The sequence below is a fragment of the Suncus etruscus genome, chromosome 1 (genome assembly GCF_024139225.1).
Source record: "Suncus etruscus isolate mSunEtr1 chromosome 1, mSunEtr1.pri.cur, whole genome shotgun sequence".
NCBI lineage: Eukaryota > Metazoa > Chordata > Mammalia > Eulipotyphla > Soricidae > Suncus > Suncus etruscus.
The window spans coordinates 82,206,534-82,233,376 of NC_064848.1; the positions used below are offsets into that span (position 1 = coordinate 82,206,534).

At 38.8% G+C, this 26,843-nt stretch overlaps 1 protein-coding gene and 1 pseudogene across 1 annotated transcript in view; both read left to right on the plus strand.

Annotated features, from left to right (window-relative positions):
• LOC126024807 (paralemmin-2) overlaps window positions 1-26,843 on the plus strand; it is a 327,444-nt gene that overhangs the window by 202,346 nt on the left and 98,255 nt on the right. The gene's annotated exons all lie outside the window — the stretch shown is intronic.
• Window positions 2,152-2,665, plus strand: LOC126024552 (small acidic protein-like; annotated as a pseudogene).

Genomic DNA, 26,843 nt, shown 5'->3' on the forward strand with positions numbered 1-26,843 from the left:
ACCTCTCCAGCCCCGCCTTAATTATTTAAATATAAAATAGCTATCTTCCCAGGCCGGCCAATCCACAATCAGTATTTTGACACACAATGTAATTAATTTGACACACATTTTACAATTAATTTGGGAGAGCAAGTTATCAAAGAAATAAAAGAAAATCCTAAAGTTGAATTTTTAAAAATAGGTTAAATCAAAACCATTATGAATGCTGGTACTTGAATACAGAAAGATAAGAACCCTTTTTCAGGCTAGGCCTTTGAACCCTGAAACACAAGTTCTAAAATTTATTATTCGAAATAACTTACAAAAAATAGCATAAGCTATAGATACAAGCTTACCAGACCAGAATGAATATGTCACGGAAATTCTCACAGAGATTCTTAAATCTGCCTTTAGATTAGAGGATAATAACATTAATGCTTTATTATGTGTATTTACATTGGAAAATACATTTTATATAGTTTTAAGTGCTTGTAGTTGCATTTTATGGCTATCTTTTACTTCAAAGAGGAAGTTAAGAAGGTATATTTCTTCGAACTATTAGAAACCAGTATTAGAGGGGGTGAAGATTCAGAAGGTAGAGAGGAGGGTTTGTGAAAATGATTACCCGAACATACAAATAGGGTGGAGAATGAAAATTGACTTATTAAATAGTGTTTGACCTTGTTATTGGGATTTTTGTTGCTGAGACCATGTGGTTTTTCCACATCATAAAGCACAGCGAGTCAACAAATCATGATTGTGTTTCCAGGCAACAATTCTTGAAATGTCTCTTAATGTAAGGTGTTCCTGATTAATTATGAACTGAGATAAAAATACAGATCTTGGACCCAATCTACAACAAGCAAGACAGAGGGGATCACTTATACTAGCAGCCTGAAGAGGGGGGCCAGAAGGGGGATATGGGATACATGCTGGGAATGGGGTGGAGGGAGGACAACATTAGTGGTGGGAATGCCCCTGATTCAATGTCACTATGTATCTAAAATATTACTGTGAAAGATTTGTAATCCACTATGGTCAAATAAAAATTATTTAAAAAATACAGATCTTGGTTATGAAAATCATGTAGCATATGGAGACGCTGATTTACAGCTCAGCAACCTAAAACTTACATAATCTTGCAAACCAAAGTGACTTCAATTTATTAAAATGTAAATACAGCTTCTTCATTTGATGAGTAATGATCAATCCCACAAAACAACCATTTTTATCTAAGACTGAAAACTACAAGAATAACCTACTAGATGAGCTATTTTTTCAGAGGTCTTTTTAGAATCAAATTGTCAGAAACTGTAAGTCCAGGGACCATAATCAATTTACAAAAGAAGATTAACAGCTTTCTGGGAGCAAACTTTCTGTGAACCACGGTGTTTAAATAAAAACAAAAAATAAATCAATTTAAAAGAATATTTAAAAAAAAACACACACCTGTATGAAGAATGGTGCATGCAGAAATCACCAAAAGTATAGGATGACCAATAGTCAAAGAGATAGAGATACTATAAAAGTAATTCTCAATCTTGGTGGAACATCAAAATTATCTATAGTGCTTATCAGGATGATGAATTATTGGAATCTGTGACGATTTATTCAGTATCAATCCTCTGCCTGCAAACTTGACCAGGAACTCATTCACCGGCAAAGAGTAACAGGGTTGTGAAGATTTGTGCCCTGAGTCTGGAAAATTGGGGACCAATGAAAGTCACCAGAGCTGTTTATTTATATTTATAGTGTGTGCTCTGTGAAAATAACAAAACAAAACAAAACAAAACAAAATGCAGTAAGACTTCTCTGCCGTCAAAGATACTATTCATTTAGAAACACAAAACATTGTAAGATATAGAATCTGAGAGGTTACAGTGGGTAGGACGATTGCCTTATGCGTGGTTGACCTGGATTTGCTTCCCTAATTCCCCATATTGTCTTCCGAATCCATTCAGTAGTGATCCCTGAGCACTGAGTCAGAATTAAGCCCTGAGTACTGCCAAGTGTGCCAAAAAATAATGTAAGAAATAATTGGGGAGAAGTCCAGGAGAGGCGCTGCGTTCTGGAGGGGCGCTGCTCCGGTGGAGGCAGATAGCCGGCTACCGGCACCATGGCTGAGGAGAACCGCGAGTGGGTTCTACATCTCCCGTTGGGGTCTCGGGAACGATGAGCACTGCCAGGGAGTTCCACCCACACAAGGTTCCACTCCCCCCCCCCCCCCCAGATTATGATCTTGGATCTAGCAATTGGAAGGCCGCGATTTGGGTAAGGAAGAAAGAAAACAGAAGTTCTTGAGATTCATGGGTGCAGGAAAGAAAGAATATACTGGTTGTCTTGTTATAGAAGATCGCAAATCAACATTTCATTGACAACAGAGGAAGAAGACAAGAAAATTAATGAAGAACTGGAGTCTCAATATCAACAAAGTATGGACAGTAAATTATCAGGAAGATACCGACAGCATTGTGGACTTGGTTTCAGTGAGGTTAGAAGACCATATGGATAAGGTGACGTGGCTGGAGATGATGATGATTTGCCTGATCCTGAAAGTCCAGAGAAAGAAGAATCTGTAAAGGAACTCCAAGCTACTGAACATCCTGATGAAGTGGAAAATCCCCAAAACAAAAAAGATGCAAAAAGCAACTATAAAATGATGATTGTTAAACCCTGTGGTTCATAACTCCCAAACACTTAGCCTTATAATGCACAGTGAAGGACTGCTTATAGAGTACACTTTTGTTATTATAATTTTTAAAAAGGACCTTTTACATAATTACAAAGAGTGTTTGCTTTCAGATGCCATGGTTACACTTTTATGGGCATGATTATAACTATTTTTGTGAAGAGTAAGAGTTGTATAAAATAAGAAATAAATACAATACTCAATCTCCTTTCATATTAGTATCTAACCTCTGATCTTACGTTTTACCCTTTTAAGTGTAGTTTTGGAGAACAATTTTGCTTTATGGGAGCAGTCTTATCTTTTTTTTCATACTTTTACTTTATGAAAAGTATCTAATACTGTGATGTGTTCTTGAAAAATGTTCTTTTATTATACTTTTATTATACTTGTTATAGTAGAACTATTCGTGGATATTTCTGCTGTCAATACAATTAAATTAATATTGGGGAAAAAATAGGTACTTAAGTGTACTCATTGATTTAACTCTACTGTTTTGGACCAAAGCAACAAGAGCAAATACTCTTAGGATTGCTCCGATGAAGTTGCAACTGTTAGACTTCTGGAATGTTATGCTCCCAAGAAGCCTATATAATTTGGATTACATTGTATGTTAGACTTTTGGGGGAAAAAAAAAAAAGGCCTTTTTTAGGTGGGGTAACACCAAACCTGCCACTGCAGCACTTTTCCTAGTTTTGTTTTGTTTTATTTTTTGTTTGTTTTTTGATATTATTTTCCTTCTCTTTTTTTCTTCCACTTTTTTCTTTCTTTTTCACTTTTGTGGATATTATTCAGTGATTTTGTTTTCTTTTTTATCTCCAACAGAATAGCATAACTTGAATCATTCAGCCTCAGAAATTGAGGGGGGGAAAGAATGATACCAGGACCAGTCATATGAACATGTAGTGTAAATAAAAAATGACCAGACTGGAACACCAAACAGAATAGATTGCCAACCTATAACAAGTTGGAAGGTGGAGACCAGTTGCACTAGGATTCTGGGGGGTAAAGGAAGGATATGTGGGAGATATGCTGGGAACTGGAGTGGAGGGAGGGCAACATTGGTGGTGGGAATGCCCTTCATTCATTGTCACTATGTACCGTAAATAATTCTGTGTAATAAACTTCAGTCAGAATAAAAAAAAAAAGAAAAAGAAGAAAAAGGTCTTTTATTAACAGAAAAAATTATTTCTCTGATTATTAAGTCCTATCTCTTTAAAACTGTGTAAACTGGATTTTTCTCGGGGTAATATGTGATCAAAGTTAATTACCTTATACTTACTAAGGCCTAAATAAAGAGAAAACAATTTTCCATTAAAAAAAAGAAAAAAGAATGAATTGTATAGTTAATTTTTACAGGACAAGAGATTCACTTCCCTTCATTAAATTCCTACCTATGCATGTACTGAGGAGACTTTCGACTTGTCATTCCCTTTATGTTGCACTTTTGTTTTATCAAGTAATTTAGCATCACATCACTGACATTCTATAGGTTTTTTTAATTTGGGTTTTGGATCACACCCAGCAGCACTCAGGGGTTACTCTTAGCTCTGTTGCTCAGAAATCACTCCTGGAAGGCTTGGGGAACCATATGGGATGCCGGGAATAGAACTAGAGTCCGTCCTGTGTTGGCCACATGCAAGGCAAACACCCTACTGCTGTGATATTGCTCGGGTCCTTCTATAGATTTTTAAAGCAGAGACATTGGGGGATTTGAATTGGATCACCTTTCTAGAATCTGGCAAACTAGAATTTGTGCCTTCTATTACCAGGTATGCTTACTTCATTTTTTGTGTCTTTTGTCTTGGCAGCCTACAAAGTCATGTCTTAGTTAATAAGAAGATGCATCACTCTTTCTAGTTTTTTAAGTGTGACAGTATTTGAGTTTGTATGCCAGGCATGGAGTGGCTGTCTATATAACTCAAGATTAATACATGCATAAAGCTTCTTTAATCAGCACAGTATTGTCTAGTCTACTTCTGATTTGATCATCAAGTGTCAGTCAGTGATTTATTGACAATCTGAACAAATGGTCTGTTCATGTGATTTACTAGTTAGATAGTATGTTCTGCTATAGATATTTGGTAGTTAGATAGTATGTTCCCTGCATCATTTTTAAACTCATTTCAGGCATGCTCTGAATATAAAAATGATAGATATGCATTAACTCTCTGTTGTGGTGCAGATGTACTATTAGTCAATGATTCTTGTTTGACTTTTGCCATTATTTAACCAAATGCAAATCCACTTCGTAAAGAAGATGAGTCCATGCAGAGAAATTACCCTCTTCATTTTCATAAAAAGCGAGAATGTTGTGAAATTGAGTGCATGGGCTCATGTTTCCTGGTCCCATGGAAAAGATAATAGTGATATGTAACTCTAATAACAGGGAGTAAACTAAATCTTCACATATAAGCTATACAAAGAACTTTCTTTTATTGTGATTAGAAAATGAATCTTGAAAATATCTTGCCTTGGGCCAGAGAAATGTAAAGGTTGATGGAGATAGAAGAGTGATGCCCCATATTTTCATATATATTGCTTTAGGGCTTAAGAATCAGGAGAATAAAGAGCTTGTGACTCTTTGGGATTAAGAGCCTGGAAGAGAAAACCTGCTGTCAGAATTTAAGTCCTCAGTTAGAGGTGAGCTGTTAATAGAAGTTTCTACTGTAGCCTTTTCTTTCCACTGGATAACTGTACCACCTCTACACACACATACAAACACACACATCCATGACTGTGGTGTTTATGCATTTTGCACTGAGTGATCTCAGGTGATCTACATTATCATCTGGTAGTGCTGGATTGGCCACTCTTAGTTGAGGTGCACAAGCTATAGTGATGGTGCTCTCTGGATCATTTTGCAGTGTTCATACATGTTTTTGTCATAGGTTGCACTGCCTGGCCATGGACTGACACACCTCTTTCAGCCATTGAACTTGCTGGGTCTCATATCCCTATGTGATACCTTCACGTAACTGGCTATGATGTAACTAGAAATTGCTTGCAGAGCTCAGGACTACAGAGTTACTAAGATTATAGCAGAAGCATGTGGAACACCAAGAACTTACTCTTATGACCATGCATTTGTAAGATGGGGATTCTAAATTCCTGCACTTTTTTCAGGTACAACCATGAATATTATTTGTACCAAAGATTTATATGTATTTGAATTATCTGTGCTATTTGGTTTTGAATTGACATATAATTTAAATTATCCATTTAAAAATGCCCAGTCTGAAGTTGAGGAGAGATTAAAAATACAATCCCATTTAAGATAGTATCAAAAAATATCAAATATCTAAGAATCAACCTTACAAGAGAAGTGAAAGACCTATACCAGGGAAACTTCAAAACACTTCAGAAAGAAATTGAAGATGATCTAAAGAAATGGAAGAACATCCCATCCTCATGGATAGGTAGAATTAACATAGTCAAAATGACTATCTTACCCAAACTGCTATATAGATTTAATGCAATCCCTATCCAAATCCAGGCACAATTCTTTAAAGAAATAGAACAATCAATTACAAAATTCATCTGGAACCACAAAAGACCCAGGATAGCCAAACACATACTGAAAAATGAGAAGTTGGGAGGCATCTCCTTACTTAACTTGAAACTATACTATAATGCCATAGTAATTAAAACAGCATGGTACTGGAACAGAGACAGGACCTCAGACCAGTGGATCAGAACAGAATTTCCAGACATAAACCCTCAGATATACAGCCAACTAATATTTGATAAAATAGGCAAGACTATGAAATGGAACAAAGAAAGCCTATTCAACAAATGGTGTTGGTACAACTGGAAACTCACATGTACGAAAGTGAAAATCGACCCATATCTCACTCCTTATACAAAAGTCAACTCAAAATGATCAAAGACCTGGAAATTAGACCTGAATCTATAAAGTTTATCGAGAATAAAATAGGCAGAACACTCGAAGACCTTTATATCAAAAGGGTCTTTGAGAATGGAGCACCAATGGCAAGAACGTTAGCATCAAATATAAACAAATGGGACTACATCAAACTAAAAAGCTTCTGCATGGCAAAAGAAACCCTACTTAACGCAAGAAGACAGCTAACAGAATGGGAAAAAATCTTTTCACCTGATATATCAGATAAAGGGCTGATATCTAGAACATACAAAGTGCTCAGAAAGCTGAGCCCCTCAAAACCAAATAAAGCCATAAAAAATGGGGAGATGAAATGAATAGACACTTCTCTGAGGAAGACAGAAGGATGGCCAACAAACACATGAAAACATGCTCACCTTCACTCATCATTAGGGAGATCCAAATCAAGACAACAATGAGATACCACCTCACACCAGTGAGGTTGGCTCACATCAAAAATAATGGAAACAACTTTTGTTGGCGAGGATGTGGTATGAAAGGAACTCTCATCCACTGCTGGTGGGAATGCCCCCTAGTCCAACATCTATGGAGAAAAGTCTGGAGAGAGCTCAAAGAACTCAGAATTGAGCTGCCATTTGACCCAGCAATTGCTCTCCTAGGCATATTCCCCCAAGATGGAAGGACATTCATTCCAAAATACGTATGCACCCTACTATTTATTGCAGCAATCAGTATAATAGCCAAATCTTGGAACCAACCTCGATGTCCAACAACAGATGAATGGATCATTAAGATGTGGTATATATATACAATGGAATATTACATGGCAGTTAGAAATGATACAATCACAGACTTTGCAGCAACGTGGATGGACCTAGATCATGTTATGTTAAACGAAGTAAGTCAGAAGACAAAAGAAAAATACAGAATGGTAGCACTATTCTGAAACACCTAGAACACATATTATACACAACTAATACTTAACAATCAAATAACAGGGTTTAACATGGTAGAAACTCCGAACACTGTAATAGTCAACATATACGTGGGAGCAGTGTCCAAAATACATGAAAAAGGAATAATGCAAAATTTTGATTAAAAAAAAATGCCCAGTCTTTAATGAACACATTGGTTCAGGAGTCCATATGTATTATGTTAATTATTATTACTCAGAAGAGATATTGTATATACTAAAGTATTTTACAAAGATATGTGGATACATCATTGAAAGTCCTATGAATCACTCATTGGACACAATACTGCTTATTGTCCTTTTTTCTTCTGGGTAGGTCTATAGTATAACACATTGAGTTGATAGCTCTGACTTCTGGAAATTGGAACATCAAAAACTAAGTGCATTTCTTAGGTGTGGTCTCATTGCAGCTGTTCATTTTAAGCTCCAAGCGTTTTTAGGATTCAGGGCAGTGCCAGCTGGCCACCTCCTAGTAACCTTCTTCTGTCACCACTGCACAGTTGTCACTTCTCTGGAATCCAACTCCTAGATGCAGCCAAGAAAAAGAAGCCAAAATTCAAATCTGTAATTCCTTGTCCCAACCATCAGACCAATTCATACATTAAAAACTACAGATTTTCAGACTTGGGATCTGTTCCTCAAATAGTTCCTGGACATACATTTATTAGTGATCCTGAACATTGCATTTACTTGTTCCTTGTTGTGTATGTAAACATTTTATGGGATTATTGTGTTACTGACCCTACCCTGATCGGTGATTGTGCTCTACCCTAGGGTGTGACCTGGCATTCTGCCCCCACCCTAGGGTGGTACCTGATTCTGCTTCCACCATTGGGTGGTATCTGATCCCACCATTGGGTGGTACCTGATTCTGGGGGATAAAAACAAGGGTCTGTGGAAGGTGGGGAACTTTTGGCTGGAACTGATGCTGAGGCTTTGGACTTCAGTCTTATCCACCAAATAAAGCTAATATTTCCACAAGCCGGACTGTCTGCAAGCTGTTTACCTGCCGCTTCACCTCAGAACCGCCAGCTGAACAGGGTGGCAGACGTGTGCTCCGAGCTGGAGGGAAAAGACCTCATCCTCCATCCCTCCTTCAGTCAACCTCTTCAGGGGCTGACTTGCAACAGTTCCTCACATTTTTAAGAGCAGGTTACAGAAGCTAATACATACTAAGCCAGGGAGTTTACCCAGCCTTTTGTGATATTTGTTCCCAAAATTACTTCGTTTTTAGAAGTCACTTGAGGTAGTTCTGCTACTAGCTCCTTCTTATGGTTTAGAAAACTTAAGACTTTGAAAGTCAAGTAATTTTAGTAGAGGTGGAATTGAGAAATCACATGGTCTCATTGGTCTGGGAATCATATTCTAAATGTCTGAATAGGAATTGGAATGGAAGCAGGCAAAAGATATCTAGTTGAGGCTGTAGCTGAGTTAACAGCATTGAAACAATATCAACCTGGGTATGCAATAAGTAACATTATTATGAGTAATAGTTATATGGAGACTTTCTCAGAATTTTTATAAATCTTTAATTATTTCAAGAATATTTGAAAAGAACTGTCATCCTCATGCACCACTGTTGATGAACAGGTACAGTGTGTATGGTTATGTACATACAAAACCTTCGAAACCCATTTTGTACATCTTTGCATTCATGCATCCATATATTTATATATATATATATATAAACATATATAAATAAATATATGGATGCATGGATGCAAAGATGTTCAAATACATATACATATATGTATATATATGCCAGATCTTGAGCAGGGGAGAATTCCAGCCCCCCCTTGGCCCACCATGCAGGGCAGCAAGAGACATGTCCACCCAACCACTGTGGGCTGCTGCTGTTTGTCTCTTCTCAGGTTACCTCTCAAACTCCTGTCTAGAGGGATAGTACTCTTGTCATACATCATGTGTGTTTGTGTATATGTGTGCAAACATGTGTATGTGCTGGCAAGGAAAGCCCCATGTAAGTCAGTTAGGAAGATGGAAGTCAGTCAGGAAATATTCAAAGTGATCGAGGCTCAAAAGATAGGAAAGTGTGGTTGAGGTTCTTGCCTTTATAGTGGCTAATCCCAATTTCATCCAGCACTACATATGGTCCACTGAGCACTGTCAGAAGTGATCCTGAGTGCAAAGCCAATAGTATGTTCTGAACACAACTGGGTGTAGCCCAAAGACAAAAGCAAAAAAATGAAAATAATGAATGTAGAAAATTGGAATGATCCATTGATACCTGTGTTGTGGCTTTCTCTCTCTCTCTCTCTTCATGTTTTGAGGTCTCCTCTGCAAGGCAAACCAAGGAGCTGCTAGCCACAGACTTTTGTTTCAGTTTTTTGTTAATTTGTGTTGTGTCAATGAGGAGAGAATATTTTGATGATTGTCTAACTAATGACTGTCTCCTGAACAGCGGCATAAGGCTATAGGAGAAACACGGCACAATTTAGGAGAGCAGGCGCTTCCCCAGATGGCTTTGAGGCAGCCATATAAAGTGCTTAATTTGCTGAAAAATAAAAACCTGCTCTATTAACTAGATTCTGAGATGTTTAGGTTTTATGCATTAAACTGTGTTGATTTCATACTGCTTCTCAATATAATTGCTTGAGGCCCCCAGTGAACAGGAAATGAATGTTTGATCAGTCTTTTCTGGGTAAGTCTTACTACATAATTCCACAGCTAAGTCCTTTTCATGGATGATGTGAAATATTTCTGTGCTGGGCTAGTGGGGAGGTAGTCTCGGGCACTCAGGCAGAGGACTCTGGCTAGGCTCAGTGTCCATGCTGAAAATTAACTCAGTAAGTCTGTGTAATAGCTACTTATGCACTCTTTTTTTTTTTTTTTTTTTTTTTTTTTGGTTTTTGGGCCACACCTGGCAGTGCTCAGGGGTTACTCCTGGCTGTCTGCTCAGAAATAGCTCCTGGCAGGCACGGGGGACCATATGGGACACCGGGATTCAAACCAACCACCTTTGGTCCTGGATCGGCTGCTTGCAAGGCAAACGCCGCTGTGCTATGTATCCGGGCCCACTTATGCACTCTTTTATTATGAAGTATGTGCCAGCTACCAGGCACCATTCTAGGCATTCAGGATAGAATACTGCACAACTGGAAATTTTCAGATTCAGGAAATTCCATGCTAAAGGATGGAGACTCATAATCAATGAACATTTAAACTGGACTATCTAAGACTGTGACAAACACCTGGGGAAAGATACAAAGCTGACATTGATAGACTGCAAGAGGCCCTTGTAGAAGCAGAGTCACCTCTGGAGGAAGGAGGGGAAAAACAATTTTTTATTGGATGGATCAAGGTAGTGACTTCTGAGCTGAGATCTGCAGAATGAAAAGGAGGCAGAAAGGAGCAGTGCTAGCCCAGGTACAGGGGACCCACGATCTATCCTGATCTTTCTGAGGTCCTGCCAGAAAAGTGCTAGGAGAGAAGCAGAGAAATCCAAGACCAGAGGGTCATGACCCCAGGGCTCAGACTGAGAAAGAAACACAGAACACCCAGATAAGGGGATGTGATATAATAGGCCCCCCTCTAGAGGGCGAACGTGGGTGCAGATTGGTGTCATTGTTTCTACCCAGATCATTCTTAAAGACATGCCCGTCCTCCCCCCCCCCCCCCATAAGCCCTTTAAGGTTCGTGCCAGACAGAGTTCAGAGCATAGGAAAAGTTTCTGGCCATTGTGGCTCTTTTCTACTTTGCACAAATCCCTTAGTTGACATACCCCTCTTTCCACACATGATCTTTGTGATGAAGAGCACAGCTAGTACAAAGGAAAAGACCCCAGGTTCAGCTACCCTATGTCACTGAAGCCTAGGCTATGCTAATGACAGGTAGGCACCGTGATAACTGAATCAAAGTACCACCCCCTCGCCCTCTACTCTAGGGCCTGGCCATTCCACCCATCTGTGTCTTAATTTCTTCCTCTGCAAAGTTTTCATCATTAACTTAGTGTTCCGAGGCCTAAAAACCATCTGATGCAGTCAAAGTGATAGTACAGAGAACATTCACCTTAAACACAGCTTGTCTGGATTTAGTTTCCGACACCCCACATGTTTCTCCAAAGCTGCCAGATAACCCTGAGTACAGAGATAGGAATAAGCTGGACGTGGCCAAAAACCCAAGAAACAAAGCATTTGATAGTGTCAGGTCCTAAAACATTCAATGAGAATTTACTTCCTTTGCCCTTGTTTTGCTCCCCACAGTTGTTTTTTCTTTTCATGAATATTTTTATTTATTTTTTAAAAATTAATATCCAGGGCCAGAGAGAGAGAGAGAGAGAGAGGACAGCGGTAGGGCACCTGTCTGCCTTGCATGCAACTGATCCAGGACAGATGGTGGTTCGGTGGTTCGAATCCCAGCATTTCGTATGGTCCTCCATGCCTGCCAGGAATGATTTCTAAATGTAAAGCCAGGAGCAATCCCTGAGTGCCACCGGGTGTGACCCAGAAACCAAAAACAAACAAACAAAACACCTTTATTTAAGTACCATGGTTACAAACATGTTTGTAGCTGGATTTCAGTCATAAAATGAACTCTCCCCTTCACCAGTGCAACATTCCCACCACTAATGCCCTTCATCTCCCTCCTCTCCAACCCCCCTGCCTGTTTCTGATATAGGCATTCTACTTCTCACAGTTTTAGAGTAGGTGATTGGACACTGTTCCTTTGCTCCCATAGTAATTGCATCACTGGTCCAAAAGCACAATATGCATTGGGTAGAGTTTTTCTGTTTCAAATGCATAGCCCCCCTTGAATGTTGGCCAGGACAGCATGTTTGGCAATGTCCATTTTCCACAGGTTCTTTGTAATGGCTGATTTAACTGAGCATGTGGCATTCAGTTCCCCCCTAAAGGCAACCAGTTGAGGAGGTGGCTACGTCAGTAATACCTGTGTGTGAAAGCAATTCTCCCACCCCAATATATCACAGTCAAATCTCTGGAACTGGGGCATCTGACCTTATAGGAAAGGAGGGTTTTTGCAGATGGCATTAAGTTAAATGTCTGGAGATGAGTAGTTCATTCTAGATTATCCAGGGGAATCTGAAATCCACTGACAAGTGTCTTAGAAAAAAACACCATGGAGACCAACAGGAGAGGAAGCACTATTATAATTATGTATGCAGTGATCAACCTTGTGGCCTCGAAAGCCTAAAAACACAACAGTGAACTAAAACCTCTAGCATCCTAAAGGAGGACACGCGGAAATGGAAACGGATACCCTGCTCATGGATTGGCAGGATTGACATCATCAAAATGGCAATACTCCCCAAGGCATTATACAGATTTAATGCTATCCCTCTAAAGATACCCATGACATTCTTCAAAGAAGTGGATCAGGCACTTTTGAAATTCATTTGGAACAATAAACACCCTCGAATAGCTAAAGCAATCATTGGGAAAAAGAATATGGGAGGAATTACTTTCCCCAACTTTAAACTATACTACAAAGCAATAGTTATCAAAACAGCATGGTATTGGAATAAGGACAGGCCCTCAGATCAGGGGAATAGGCTTGAATACTCAGAAAATGTTCCCCAAACATACAATCACCTAATTTTTGACAAAGGAGCAGGAAATCCTAAATGGAGCAGGGAAAGCCTCTTCAACAAGTGGTGTTGGCACAACTGGCTAGCCACTTGCAAAAAATTGAACTTAGACCCCCAGCTAACATCATGTACGAAGGTAAAATCCAAATGGATTAAAGACCTCGATATCAGCCCCAAAATCATAAGATATATAGAACAGCACATAGGCAAAACACTCCAGGACATTACAGGCATCTTCAAGGAGGAAACTGCACTCTCCAAGCAAGTGAAAGCAGAGATTAACAGATGGGAATATATAAGCTGAGAAGCTTCTGCACCTCAAAGGAAATAGTGCCCAGGATACAAGAGCCACCCACTGAGTGGGAGAAACTATTCACCCAATACCCATCAGATAAGGGGCTAATCTCCAAAATATACAAGGCACTGACAGAACTTTACAAGAAAAAAACATCTAATCCCATCAAAAAATGGGGAGAAGAAATGAACAGACACTTTGACAAAGAAGAAATACAAATGGCCAAAAGACACATGAAAAAGTGCTCCACATCACTAATCATCAGGGAGATGCAAATCAAAACAACGATGAGATACCACCTCCCACCACAGAGAATGGCACACATCACAAAGAATGAGAATAAACAGTGTTGGTGGGGATGTGGAGAGAAAGGAACTCTTATCCACTGCTGGTGGGAATGCTGTCTAGTTCAACCTTTATGGAAAGCGATATGGAGATTCCTCCAAAAACTGGTAATCGAGCTCCCATACAATCCAGCTATACTACTCCTAGGAATATACCCTAGGAACACAAAAATACAATACAAAAACCCCTTCCTTACACCTATATTCATTGCAGCACTATTTACCATAGCAAGACTCTGGAAACAACCAAGATGCCCTTCAACAGACGAATGGCTAAAGAAACTGTGGTACATATACACAATGGAATATTATGCAGCTGTCAGGAGAGATGAAGTCATGAAATTTTCCTATACATGGATGTACATGGAATCTATTATGCTGAGTGAAATAAGTCAGAGAGAGAGAGAAAAACGCAGAATGGTCTCACACATTTATGGGTTTTAAGAAAAATGAAAGACATTCTTGCAATAGTAACTTTCAGACACAAAAGAGAAAAGAGCTGGAAGTTCCAGCTCACCTCAGGAAGCTCACCACAAAGAGTGATGAGTTTAGTTAGAGAAATAACTACATTTTGAACTGTCCTAATAATGAGAATGTATGAGGGAAATGGAGAGCCTGTTTAGAGTACAGGCGGGGGTCGGGTGGGGAGGAGGGAGACTTGGGACATTGGTGATGGGAATGTTGCACTGGTGATGGGTGGTGTTCTTTACATGACTGAAACCCAAACACAATCATGTATGTAATTAAGGTGTTTAAATAAATTTAAAAAAAAAGAAAGAAAGAGAGAGAGAAAGAAAGAAAGAAAGAAAGAAAGAAAGAAAGAAAGAGAAAGAAGAAAGAAAGAAAGAAAGAAAGAAAGAAGAAAGAAAGAAAGAAAGAAAGAGAAAGAAGAAAGAAAGAAAGAAAGAAATAAAGAAAGAAAGAAAGAAAGAAAGAAAGAAAGAAAGAAAGAAAGAAAAGTGTCTGACCCATAGCCACATGCAAAAAAAGCAAGCTTAGACTTCCATCTAACACCATGCACAAAGTCAAATCTAAATTGATTAAGGACCTTGATATCCGATCTGAAATAACACATAGGTAAAACACTCCATGACATTGAGACTTAAGGCATTTTCAAGGAGGAAACATCACTCTCCAAACAAGTGGAAGCGGAGATAAACAAATGGGACAATATTAAACTGATAAGTTTCTGCATTTCAAAGGAAATAGTGACTAGAATACAAAAGCCACCCACAGAATGGGAGAAACTATTCACCCAATACCCATCAGATAAGGGGCTAATATCTAAGATATTAGATTACAAGGTACTGACAGAACTTAAGGAAAAAAAATCTATCCCCACCAAAAAAAAATGGGGAGAAAGAAATGAACAGACACTTCCTCAAAGAAGTACAGATGGCCATAAGGCACATGAAAAAATGTTCCACATCACTAATCATCAGTGAGATGCAAATATAAACAACAATGAGATACCATCTCATGCCACAGAGACTGGCACACATCACAAAGAATAAGAACAATCAGTGCTGGCAGGGATGTGGAAAGAAAGGAACTCTCATTCACTGCTGGTGGGAATGCTATCTAGTTCAGCCTTTATGGAAAATAATATGGTTATTCCTCAAAGAATTGGAAATTGAGCTCCCATACGATCCAGTTATACCACAGTCTTAGGGATATACCATAGAAACACAAAAACACAACATAAAAATGCCTTCTGCACACCTATATTTATTGCAGCACTATTTACAATAGTCTGGAAACATCTGGAAACAACCCAGATGCCTGACAACAGATGAATGGCTAAAGAAACCATGGTGTACACATACACAATAGAATACTATGCAGCTGTCAGGAGAGATGAAGTCATGAAATTTTCTTGCACATGGATGAGCATGGCAACTATTATGTTGAGTGAAATAAGTCAGAGTGAGATAGACACAGAATAGTCTAAAGTCATTCTTTAGACTAATAGTCTAAATAGTCTAATATTTTAATAGTCTAAAATAAATAGATAATAAATAAATAAAATAGTCTAAAATAGTCTAAAATAGTCTAAAACTAATAGTCTAAAATAGTCTAATAGTCATCTAAAGGTTTTAAGAAGAATAAAAGACAAAGAGTGGAAAGTTCAGTTAGAGAAATAACTACACTGACAACTATCATGACAATGGTAGTGAGTGAGAGAAATAGAATGACTGTCTTGAATACAAGCAATGAGTGGGGGAGGCAGGAGATAGGGGGTATTAGTGGTGGGAAGGTTGCACAGGTAATGGGGGATGTTCTTTTTTTATAATTGAAACCCAACTATAAACATGTTTGTAATCATGATGTTTAAATAAAATATATTTTTAAATTTTTTTATTTTTAATTATGTGAACAATGATGCAAAGAAAGAGGACAAGATAAAGTTATAGTGGAAGGAAATCACCCAAAAACAGAGTTCTCAGAAGAAATCCCCTGCTGACATCTTAATTTTAAACTTACAACCAAAGAAAGATAAAACAGAACCCATGTACAATTACTTTGTCCTTCAAGACCCCAGATTGTAGTACATTATAAATTTTCTTAGTGGTACACAAAGCAATCTAAAGCCATAAAATTTATGTAACTCCTTAAACTTGAAGACATAGTAGTTTTTTACATTTCCATGCACATGCATATTAGTTTAAGTTAACCTCAAAAGTTTAAGTGGTTTTTTTTTAAGGTTTAGAGTCAAAGGAGCACAGTAAAAACGGTGTTAGATTGGCAATTATCATTTGCACAGGCCCACCAAAGTATGGGGGACATGAAAAGGAAAAGCTTTGACCTAAATACAAGGAGACCCTACCCCTGAAGTTTCCTGACATAAGACCAATTCTAGGCTCCAGGCAAACTAGTTTGTCCAATCCGGGTCATTGTCTGTAGTGCCAATACAGTTTTATTTTTCACACAGTCTCTGTTGTTGGTATCATGTTTCTGTATTGAAGATCCTGTAATCTGTATATCCTACATTGAAATCAGGATGGTGCGAAGCATCCTCTAATTTCAACTCACAATTAAAGGGCAATGCAGAAACCCTGTCTAATACGCAGGTTGTTGTTGTTATTTAAGTCTTCTCAGTGTTAAGGGAAGACTTTTGAGTAGATCGATGTCAGAGCAGCAGTAGGGTCTTCCCTGGTAGAGGATTGCTTCCAGGTGATATCATAGACAACTTTGGATGTTTCATAGATGGATTCCCTGGTTCAGGGGTGAATGGAGAATGCCCATACTTCTGAGGCCTGTGCCAGGTCATCATGTCAATGTTCAGGGTGTAAGGTCCCATTGCACTACAAGATTTATGTGTTCCTATCTCTATTAGATAAGAACTTATTTGTATGTAAAATATTTTCCATGCCTATGCAAACAAGGAATAATGCTACATGGCATAATGCTACAGTGCATAAGGGGGCTGCAAGAACAAGTCCAACAATCCCTGTGACTTGGTTCAAACATAAGCATTAAACTGAGGGACTCTTCCACCAAAATTTCTTATTGAACAGTTCACAAAGAGAAGAAAAGATAAAAAGTGGAGAAAATAAACAATATAACTTAAGACAGTGAACACAATTGTCACCGTTTAAGGGGGTCTTCAATAATAGTTATAGCGGTTGAGGGAATATATCTACAATATTCAAAGGAGATATGCATGTCCCTTTTATGTCATTAGAAATAGTTGGGAGGAGGGTTCTGAATCCTGGACACCACTTTGGTCTGTAATTTAGCCTTCTGGAGTCTGCAAAATGACTTCCTGCAGTTCAATATAGGGAAATACATTTGAGTGGGAACTAATTAGAAACCTAGTATGGTAGCAAACACAGTTACAAAATGGAAGAAGGAAGAGGCCAAGAGGCCACTGAGAGTAAACAAGTAGGAAAAGAGTACTGGTCTTTTCCCAGTCTGAGAATCCATCCTCTCATTTTTATTTTGAATATATGGTTTTTGAAATGGAGACCAATGGGAAAAAAATTACCAGTGAATGTCCCGACATACACCAGTACTGCATCAGCCCACCCTCCTCCCCATGTGTCCCCCCCCCCTTAGTGTAGTTTGACCCAGAACTGAGTCTTCTAACAATAGTTAACAAATATTGTTAAATAACGAATAGCTAAAGACAAAAGAGTTAAAACCAGTTGAAGCCACGGGAGGTACTTTATTAGCCTAGACCATGAGATTGTCACACACCAGCAGTGACTTTCCACCTTGGCTGACATTAAACTGCCTGGGGGCATTTACAGCCTTCAGTGCCCAAGCCAGTAAGATCGGAGCCTCTAAAAGTAGGGTCTGAGCTTAGTCCATTTTAATAATGCACAAGTGATCTTAACGGTCATCTCAGTTGTACTCTCTGGGGAGAGTGAAGGTTAAGTTATACAGGCAGATTTGTGCATAATATGAACTAGATGAGACCAGAATCCAGCTATTAGTAGTAGACGAGGGCAGGACTACTCCGCTAAAGCAGTATTCATGGTCAGAAATACTGAGTATTTCCCCAAGTTGCAACTTGACTTTGGGAGCTTTTGCAAGAGTGAGATTCACATGCAGAATGAAAGCAAAGGAAAGTCAATTACCACTTCTTTTTTCTGAAGCAGTTGTAGGTCCCTGCCTACCTGTCTGCTTTCCTTTGTGTCTCTCATGGCAGATCTCTGGTTATTCCTGGGAAGGAGTACTTTTTCCTCATCTTTCATTAACCCAGACATGATCTGGTTACCTTGGCTCTTTAGAAATACCAGAGGTTCACATAGGCAACCACTTGATCACTCACTGTTGGACACACAACTGGAGAAAGATCAGAGCGTAAAACTAGAGGAATTGTGTTTGAGCAGGGCTTTTGCACTATCTAAGGGGCCTCTGTGGAGTCCTGTGCAATCAGTCCCAGCAGCAGCTCCTCTAGGGAGCAGGGAGAATTTGAGAAAGGGGGGGGGGGGGGAGTAATGAGTTCCTTTTCACATTCCTAGATAAAGTTATACTTTACAAAGAATCTCCACCTACCTCAACACAATCTAAAATCAATAAGACCTAAAGTCTAGTTGGGAGATAATCATCATGAAATTCTGGCTTACTTGAATTGGAAGAACAAGACCAAGCCACAGAAAGACTGGCAGAATTTTGGAGAGAGCTGGCCAACAGTTGTGGACCCTAATGGAAGAAAGAAGCTTGCTGTATAGCAAAGTCTTTCCTATTGAAAAGGAAAGAAAATCTTTTCCATTGTTCCTATCATATAAGATGATTTAGTAAATAAACTCACTCTTTAATGCCTGTTTTGAAGCAGCACAGTATGAACAGCAGAAGGGAAGGGAGTTGTCCTGGAGACTCCATAGCAGAGTATGAACCTGAGAATAACATTTGCGACAGTAAATGCTGCAACAAGGCCAACCATGAAAAGATTGCTCTTTGCCATTTTTCAATAAAGCAATGCTTGTATGAAGATGATGATGCACTATTTTTTTTTTGTTATTATTTGTTTGTTTTAGGGCCATACCCAACAGTGCTCAGCACTTATTCCCGACTTTTCACTAAGGGATCACTCCTGGCTGAGCTTGGGGTATCATATGTGTTACCTGTAATTGAACCTGGCTAGTAACCTACCCATTTTACTATCTCTCTGGCTCCAAAGGAGTACTTTTAAACTTCAACATCACAACCAAGATAAAACTCAGAGAGGCAATGGCCATAAAGGTAACTGTCCCAGTAACTGCAGTTTTCCTGCTAGCTCCCAACTTGTGGAGCAAATTCTTGGTCATTGGGAATTTGCTAACTCTGGCATCCTGAACTGAAGAGATTTAGGCCTTTAACTGAAACACATTTAACAGTAGGGCTTCACTGATTCATGCACTCAACCTTTCACTTGGTCATAGGACTAGAATAGAGCTCAACCTAGTGCATGGTAGTGACAGGACTTATACTTTTCTACAGCAGCAGCAGTCTTAGTCAGACTTGGTTAGTTAGTCACTTTATTCAAGAAAATATTTCTGTAACAAAGTTTTCGGTCCTCTATAGACTTTTGAAGTTCAAACCAGTGAGAAACAGCACATTTCTTTCTTTTTTTTTTTTTTTTTGTTTTTGTTTTTTGTTTTTGGGTCACACACAGTGACGCTCAGGGGTTACTCCTGGCTATACACTCAGAAATTGCTTCTGGCTTGGGGGACCTTATTGGACACCGGAGATCAAACCGTGGTCCATCCTAGTCAGAGCGTGCAAGGCAAATGCCCTACCGCTTGTGCCACCACTCTGGCCCCACCTTTCTTATTTTTTTAATATGGACCATCATGATTACCACCAGTAAGTTTTCTTTTTGTTAGGCATCCTCTTCAACGTGGCCAGTGGCCATTGTTGACATATTGAGAGAGAAAGACATTAAGAAGCAGTATTGACAATGGGGTCATGGGGGGAGGGAGATGTGATAAGTTTGGTTTTAGGATTATGTGTATGGGAAACAATCGTTAAGAGTTTTGTGAATCAGGGACATCCATTTTTAAAAATATTTAGAGGTTGGAGTGATTCTAATTGGCATGTGGTAGCCTGAATTCAATCTCCAGCATCCTCTATAGCCCCCTCAAGCTGCCAAGAGTAATCCTTGAGTACAGAGTCAGGAGTAAACCCTAGGTACCACTAGGTATGGCTCCAAAACAAAAACTTTAAAAAACAGATTTGAGGGTCCAGAGTGGTGGCTTAAGCTGTAGGGTATCTGTCTTGCATACACTAACTTAGGATAGACTGTGGTTCAATCTCCCAGCATCCCATATGGTCTCCTAAGCCTGAAGCGATTTTTGAGCATATAGCCAGGAACAACCCCTGAACATCACCAGGTGTGGCCCCCCCAAAAAAAAACAAACAAAAAATCCCAAACAGATTTGAGCATTGAATAAGCTCTTATGAGAGGAGAATTATGAATTATATTTTTTCCATTTAAATTTCAAGTATAAGTTGAACACAGAGATCCAGAGAGATAGTACAGGGGGTAAATAGCTTGCTTCATATGTGGTAGATCCCAGTTCAATTCCCAAAACCATATATGATTTTCTGAGCATCACTGACCCCTGAACACAGAGCCAGGAATAATCCCTGAACACCATTGGGTATATTACAACTCCTTTCCTCACACCCAGTATTCAAGGATATTCAAGTATTCAAGTATATCAGTCTCTCTGGACCACTGTCTAGCCAATGATAACTACCACTAGTGCTAGATTTGGATTGCTGAGAAATCAAGCATATGTGGAATAGTTCAGTGATCCTGACTTAATCTGAGTATGTTATGTTACATTATCCATGCCAATTTACAATATAAGGTGAGCTTATGGAGAAATGCAAGAAAACATGGAAGAATATAAAGAACAGACTTGAAAAACACTTCAAATTCTACCACTTGGACACTGGTGGTGGGAAGGTTGCACTGGTGAAAGAGGCTGTACATTTTTATGACTGAAACCCAACTACAAAAATGTTTGTAATTATGATGCTTAAATAAATATATTACTGAAAACAAAGACCTGGATATTAAATAACTCACTAAAAAAAGATGGGAGTGAGGGTAGGGGAGTGGACCAGAAATTTAATTAAGCTAATTAAGAGCAGAGTAGATACTGTCCTTACATGCAGGCCTCATGGAATCCAGGAAACAGAGGGAGATACCAAATTTTGGGGCAGAGCATTTTGAATAGAAGAATTAGGAGTTAAAGATTATGGGAAAGGGACAAGTTTGTTTAGTTTTAAAGAGTATAGAGGTAGCTGTAACTGGAGTGAGGAGTGAAGAAGAGAGAACAGATGAGGTGCATGGGAAAGGGAGACAAAGAGACTTTGATGGACTCGCATTGATTTAATCCAAGAAAAAAAGGAAAACATATATGTATTCTTGTATCCCCCTCCTGGCGCCCCTCCTCAGGCTGCTAGTATAAGTGATCCCCTTTGTCTTGCTTGTTGCAGATTGGGTCCAAGATCTGTATTCTTTGGGGGGTATAATATTATTTAAAAATGCACCATAGGGAAGGGGGAGGAGAGTACACTTCAGGGGCAGGCAGAAGGCATCTCAGGACTTCACTTGCATTTTCTTTGATTATTAAGATTGTTCAAAATTTCACATGTAGTTTGTCTTTTTTATTTTAATATTAAAATGTTTGCACTTGTCTTTATAAGTCACATTGATTTGTAAGAATTATAAGTTTCTCAATCTTTTGACTTATACTTTGTAAATGCTTTTTCCAGAATTGGCACTTGCTTTGATTTATGTTTAACTCCTTCTCTTTCATGTTTTGAAGTGATTTCACATCCTAAACTCAGTCACTATCTTTTCTCATGTTTTCATTTTCAACTTTGATCACCTAAACTTTCAATTTTGGTCACCTAAAAGTTTTGCTATTATATATGTATGTATGTATATATACATATATATTATACACAGACCATACTCTGGTTCTTGAGAAGTCTAGGGCCAGTGCTGACTATGCTTTCCCTAGTCAAGGGTCCAGAAGAAGTCCTGAAGCCATCAAGGCCACCACAGTTGGCTCGGGTTTACCAAGTGTACCCTCTATATGGGACTCATGTGATGCCAGGGATCCCACTCTGGACCTAGCATATGTTAGGCATGTGTTCTACCACTTGAGCTCTCTTCCTGACTCAACACATTATTTTTTAAGAGTGGGATATTTTTATACTTTTAAACCATGCAGAACAGGAACAATAGCCAAGAAGAATAAAGTCCCATTCATAGGGACAAAGATATAGCACAGCTAGTAGGGTGATTGCTTTGCACATGGCCAACCCAGTTTTGACCCCCTAACCATTGACCCCTTGAACACAGAGCCAGAAGTAACTCCTGAGAACTGCTAGGTGTTGCCCCTAAACAAAAAATCCTGTTCATTATGGAACAGTGGATATAAATTGGCTACACAAGAATTCTCATGTTAACAATGCAAAAGAGAAATTAATGTTAATTAATGTAAAAAGAGGGTTACTGTAAATTTTCTATGTTAACAGTGTAAAAAAATTGATCTCTCCTCATAGAAAACTAATGAGTACAAAAAAGATCCTATTAATAGGGCAGTAAATCAGGGGCCGGCGAGGTGGTGCTAGAGGTAAGGTGTCTGCCTTGCAAGCGCTAGCCAAGGAAGGATCGCTGTTCTATCCCCCGGCGTCCCATATGGTCCCCCCAAGTCAGGGGCAATTTCTGAGCACTTAGCCAGGAGTAACCCCTGAGCATCAAACGGGTGTGGCCCGAACCCCCCCCCCAAAATAGGGTAGTAAATCATCTATCTACTGAAAAATATTAGAGTTATGGTCTATGATAAAAGCAGATTACCGAAGTATGTTTTGAGAACAAGCTTGCAGTTAAAGTGGCAGATATTTTCTTTCCTTCAAAATTTCCCAGGCCACTTACGATATTGCTAATAGTAGAAAACTGTCAAATACATGATTAGTTGTTTGAGTCTTGCTACTCATATTTATGTGACAAAATACAGAGAAAATGCTTTTCTGGAGGGTAATTTGGTACTATTAAAGTTTCAAATATCAAATCTTTGTACTTAGCAGCTCTACTGCTACAAATTACTCTACGGATACAGTCAGAAAAGTATATCTAAAAGCCAAAGAGAGTAAGATAATATTGCAACCTTGTTTTAATGGCAAATAAAGTCATCTGAATAATTTCTTTTCAGTAGGTTGGTAAAGTACATCTGTAAACCACTATGAGGAGTTTCAAAGAAAATAGCTACAAAAGATCCATGGACTGATAGAAAAAATATATATCTATAATAGATCCCTGAGGAGCTAGGAAGATAGCTTAGATTGTTGTTCAAGCTTAGAATGTTTGAAGCTTAGGCTTAACATGACAAGGCTCAGAGTTTGATTCCCTTAACCACTTCTGGTTATGCTTCTCCCAAGCATGACTAGATGAAACTGAGTGTCCCCAGCACCTCTGGGCTCAAGCAGCATGACATCACCAGGCCCTAGCATTTAAATGTCAGTCCACACAGCTGGGTTGGGCTGAATATAACTAGGAGTGACCTCAGGTTCCCCAAGTAAAGTTGGGAAGCCTATTGGAAAAAAAACAAAACAGTAAAATGCATCAGAAAGAAGAAAGTAAATTGAAACACAGAGAGTCAGGAAGTGCATGGTATGATTCCTTTTATGTAAATATTAAAAGATCTTGGGGACCAAGATCTAAAGCAAATAATACAGAAGTAGGGCACTTACTTGCCTTGTACATGACAACCTAGATTCAATCCAGGTAATACATATGGTCCTCTGAGCCCTTCTGGGAGTAATCCCTAAGTGTAGAGGCAGGAATAAGACCTGAGCATCTATGATTATCTGTGATATATTTGCATATATATACATATACATGTATATATATTTGTCCTGGGAGGATACATACAAAACCTAAAGTAACTGAACTGATGGACATGCATCAATCAGCTGGAGTGAAATTCAACTTTTTTTTATGTCTTTGTATATTGCTTAAATTTTTATTATTATTATTATTATTATTATTATTATTATCATCATTTTTGGTTTTGGGGAGATCTACACTTGGCAGTGCTCAGGACTTACTCCTGGCTCTGTGCTCAGAGATCAGTTCATAAAGTCTCAGGGGACCATCTGGGATGCTGGGGATCAAACCTGGATCAGTTGCATACAAAGCAAGTGTCATTCCTGCTTTTCTATCACTTAGGCCCCATTTTTAATTTTTTATCATGCATAATTATTAGTTTATCTTAAAAGGCTATATATAGCAATATGATTTGTATTTCTGTTTTTTCACCTTTCTGATAGAGATAGATATAAACTCATTAGTTACCAGTATTTAGAGAAACAAACAAAAAAAACTAGCAAAAATCAGAAAAGTGGGTATGTCTCTATTTGGCATTATGGTAATTTATTGGTGTTTACATTTCTTTGTGGGATCATCAAAATGCAGTTTGTGATGCTCTCTTTCCATTTTGGGGCATGTTCTTTTGTTTTCTATTTCTGTTGCCCACAACTATGTTTGGTTACAACATGGGATGTGACTCATAACCTGAAAGGAGCTGAGAAAAGTGGTTCTGTCCATGCAGGATTCTCCTGACTCCCTCCAAAGAGGCTCCCTGAACATCTCACACATCTTCCTGGGGCTGGACTGTCAGTTCAGGGCATATTTCCAGGCCTGACTCTTCCAATCAGCTAATTTTAAAGACAGCTATTGTGATTTTTAGATGTCCTGGTTACTATTGTTTTCATTCTTGAGCCCAACAGGATACACTGAGAGCTTTCCCAATTTATGCCTTCTTTGCAGAAAGCAATTTCTTTAGAAGAAAACTCTGACTGGGAGAGGAAATTTTTTTAATTTGCATTTACACCTTTTGTAAGAGATCACTCAATCCACCTGGAAATTTGATGCCTGTATGGATATAAATATAGCGCCTGGTCCGCAGCCATTGCTGCAAGTTTAACTCCAACCCTGAGCTTTTTGTTTGGAATTGGACAATGCTCTAAAAGTTTGTCAGCTGCCTCCTATTGGGTGGGTAGAGGATTTGACATCAGATGTTTCACATTTTCAATACCTCATTTGTTCTGGAAAGGGTTCTTGGTATATGCACATGAAGGTGCACAGAAATATGTTTCTTACATGGCATCCCTCAGAGTCAAACATATGTGAGGAAGGGAAACATGACTCTGTTCCTAAGAAAACAGTTTCGGAGTCAAACCTTTGGACTTCAGTTCCTGTTTGGCTAGTTCTTGGTTGTTGTGTTTATTTCCTCTACCTAATTTTTTTTACTTTACTCTCTTTTGTTTTGCTGTGTTGCTGCTTTTTTTTGGGGGGGGATGGGGCAGGCGGGGCTTACAACCTATACTTATGTTACTCCCTGGTTTTTCACTCAGTAATTACTCCTGGCGGTTCTCAGGGGACCATATGAAAACTAGGAATCAAACCTGGATTGGCTGCATACAAGACAAGCATTCTACCTGCTGTACTCCTGTCCGCTTGACTTTTCTCTTTTATACATCGGAAGGAAATATTAAAGTCATCTCCCTCCAAGGGTTCTAGTGTTTAAATGAAACTGGAATATCTAGATTGTGGAATAGCTTCAAGTGCTATGGCACTTCCCTTCCCATTGTAGCACCCTGGACTATAGGTACCAGTGCAAAAGAATGAGATCTCAGGGATGAAAGTTGATGCTGTTCCTCAGCTTCTTACTTTTTTCCCCTGTTCAGCTCCTTGCCACCTTTTTTGAGATCCTCCCCTAAGCTGCCATCTATTATTTCCTTCAGGACAGAAAACATGAAAGAAAAATTTGAGTGTGGCTTTGCAAAGAAATCAGTTTCCTTTTCTGTTTTTTTTTAATGCATACCTTCCTATCACTTCCTAAACACTTTTGAACAGAATTGTGTCACATCCTATAGGATATTCCTTACTAGATTAAGGCTTTATGGTTTTATAATGTCATTGTACTTCCCAGGAAATGCTTGCCAGGAAAAGTATATAATTTATAGAAAGACAATGGTGGCCTCTCTCAAATCGTGGTAGAATCTGGAACTCTTCCCAATGAATTAAGATCACTTCATTTTAGATGTCTCTGGGACACATTCCCCCAAATGGTTTGCTACTGTCAGCTGAATACATTGTCCCTGGAATTTCCCACATCCTTTGTCTCAGAATGAGTATTTTTGTGATTCTTTCTCAGAATTAGGACTTTTTGATTCTTGCGAGTGGGGAAATAGTGTTCTATTCCATATAAACTGTTTACAATAGAAACTCACTCTGTCTCCGTGGACTAATAGCTAATGCATTTTCAAGAATATATTGTACTGCCATTGAAATAATGAGTACAATTTCTTAGTGTATTTGAATGAGGGGTAGGGATAAAAAGAAATGCAATCAGAGGAAAACAAGCATTGTATTTAGAGAAACTCAGCAAGCATCTGCCACATGTGTGCATCACTCTAAGCTTAGATGCACTAGCCAAGATCCTTTTTCTTAAGCTCATAGTTTGGCTAAGGTAGAAATAACAGTAAAGTGCATAAAGGTTCTCAAGATACTAATGCATAAAGCCTGGAAAGGAAGGACAGAAAAGGAGAGAATCATTCTATTTGTAGAAAATAGAAAAGTTTTCTGTGTTTTTATTTTGTATTCTGAGTTGCAAGAAATAGA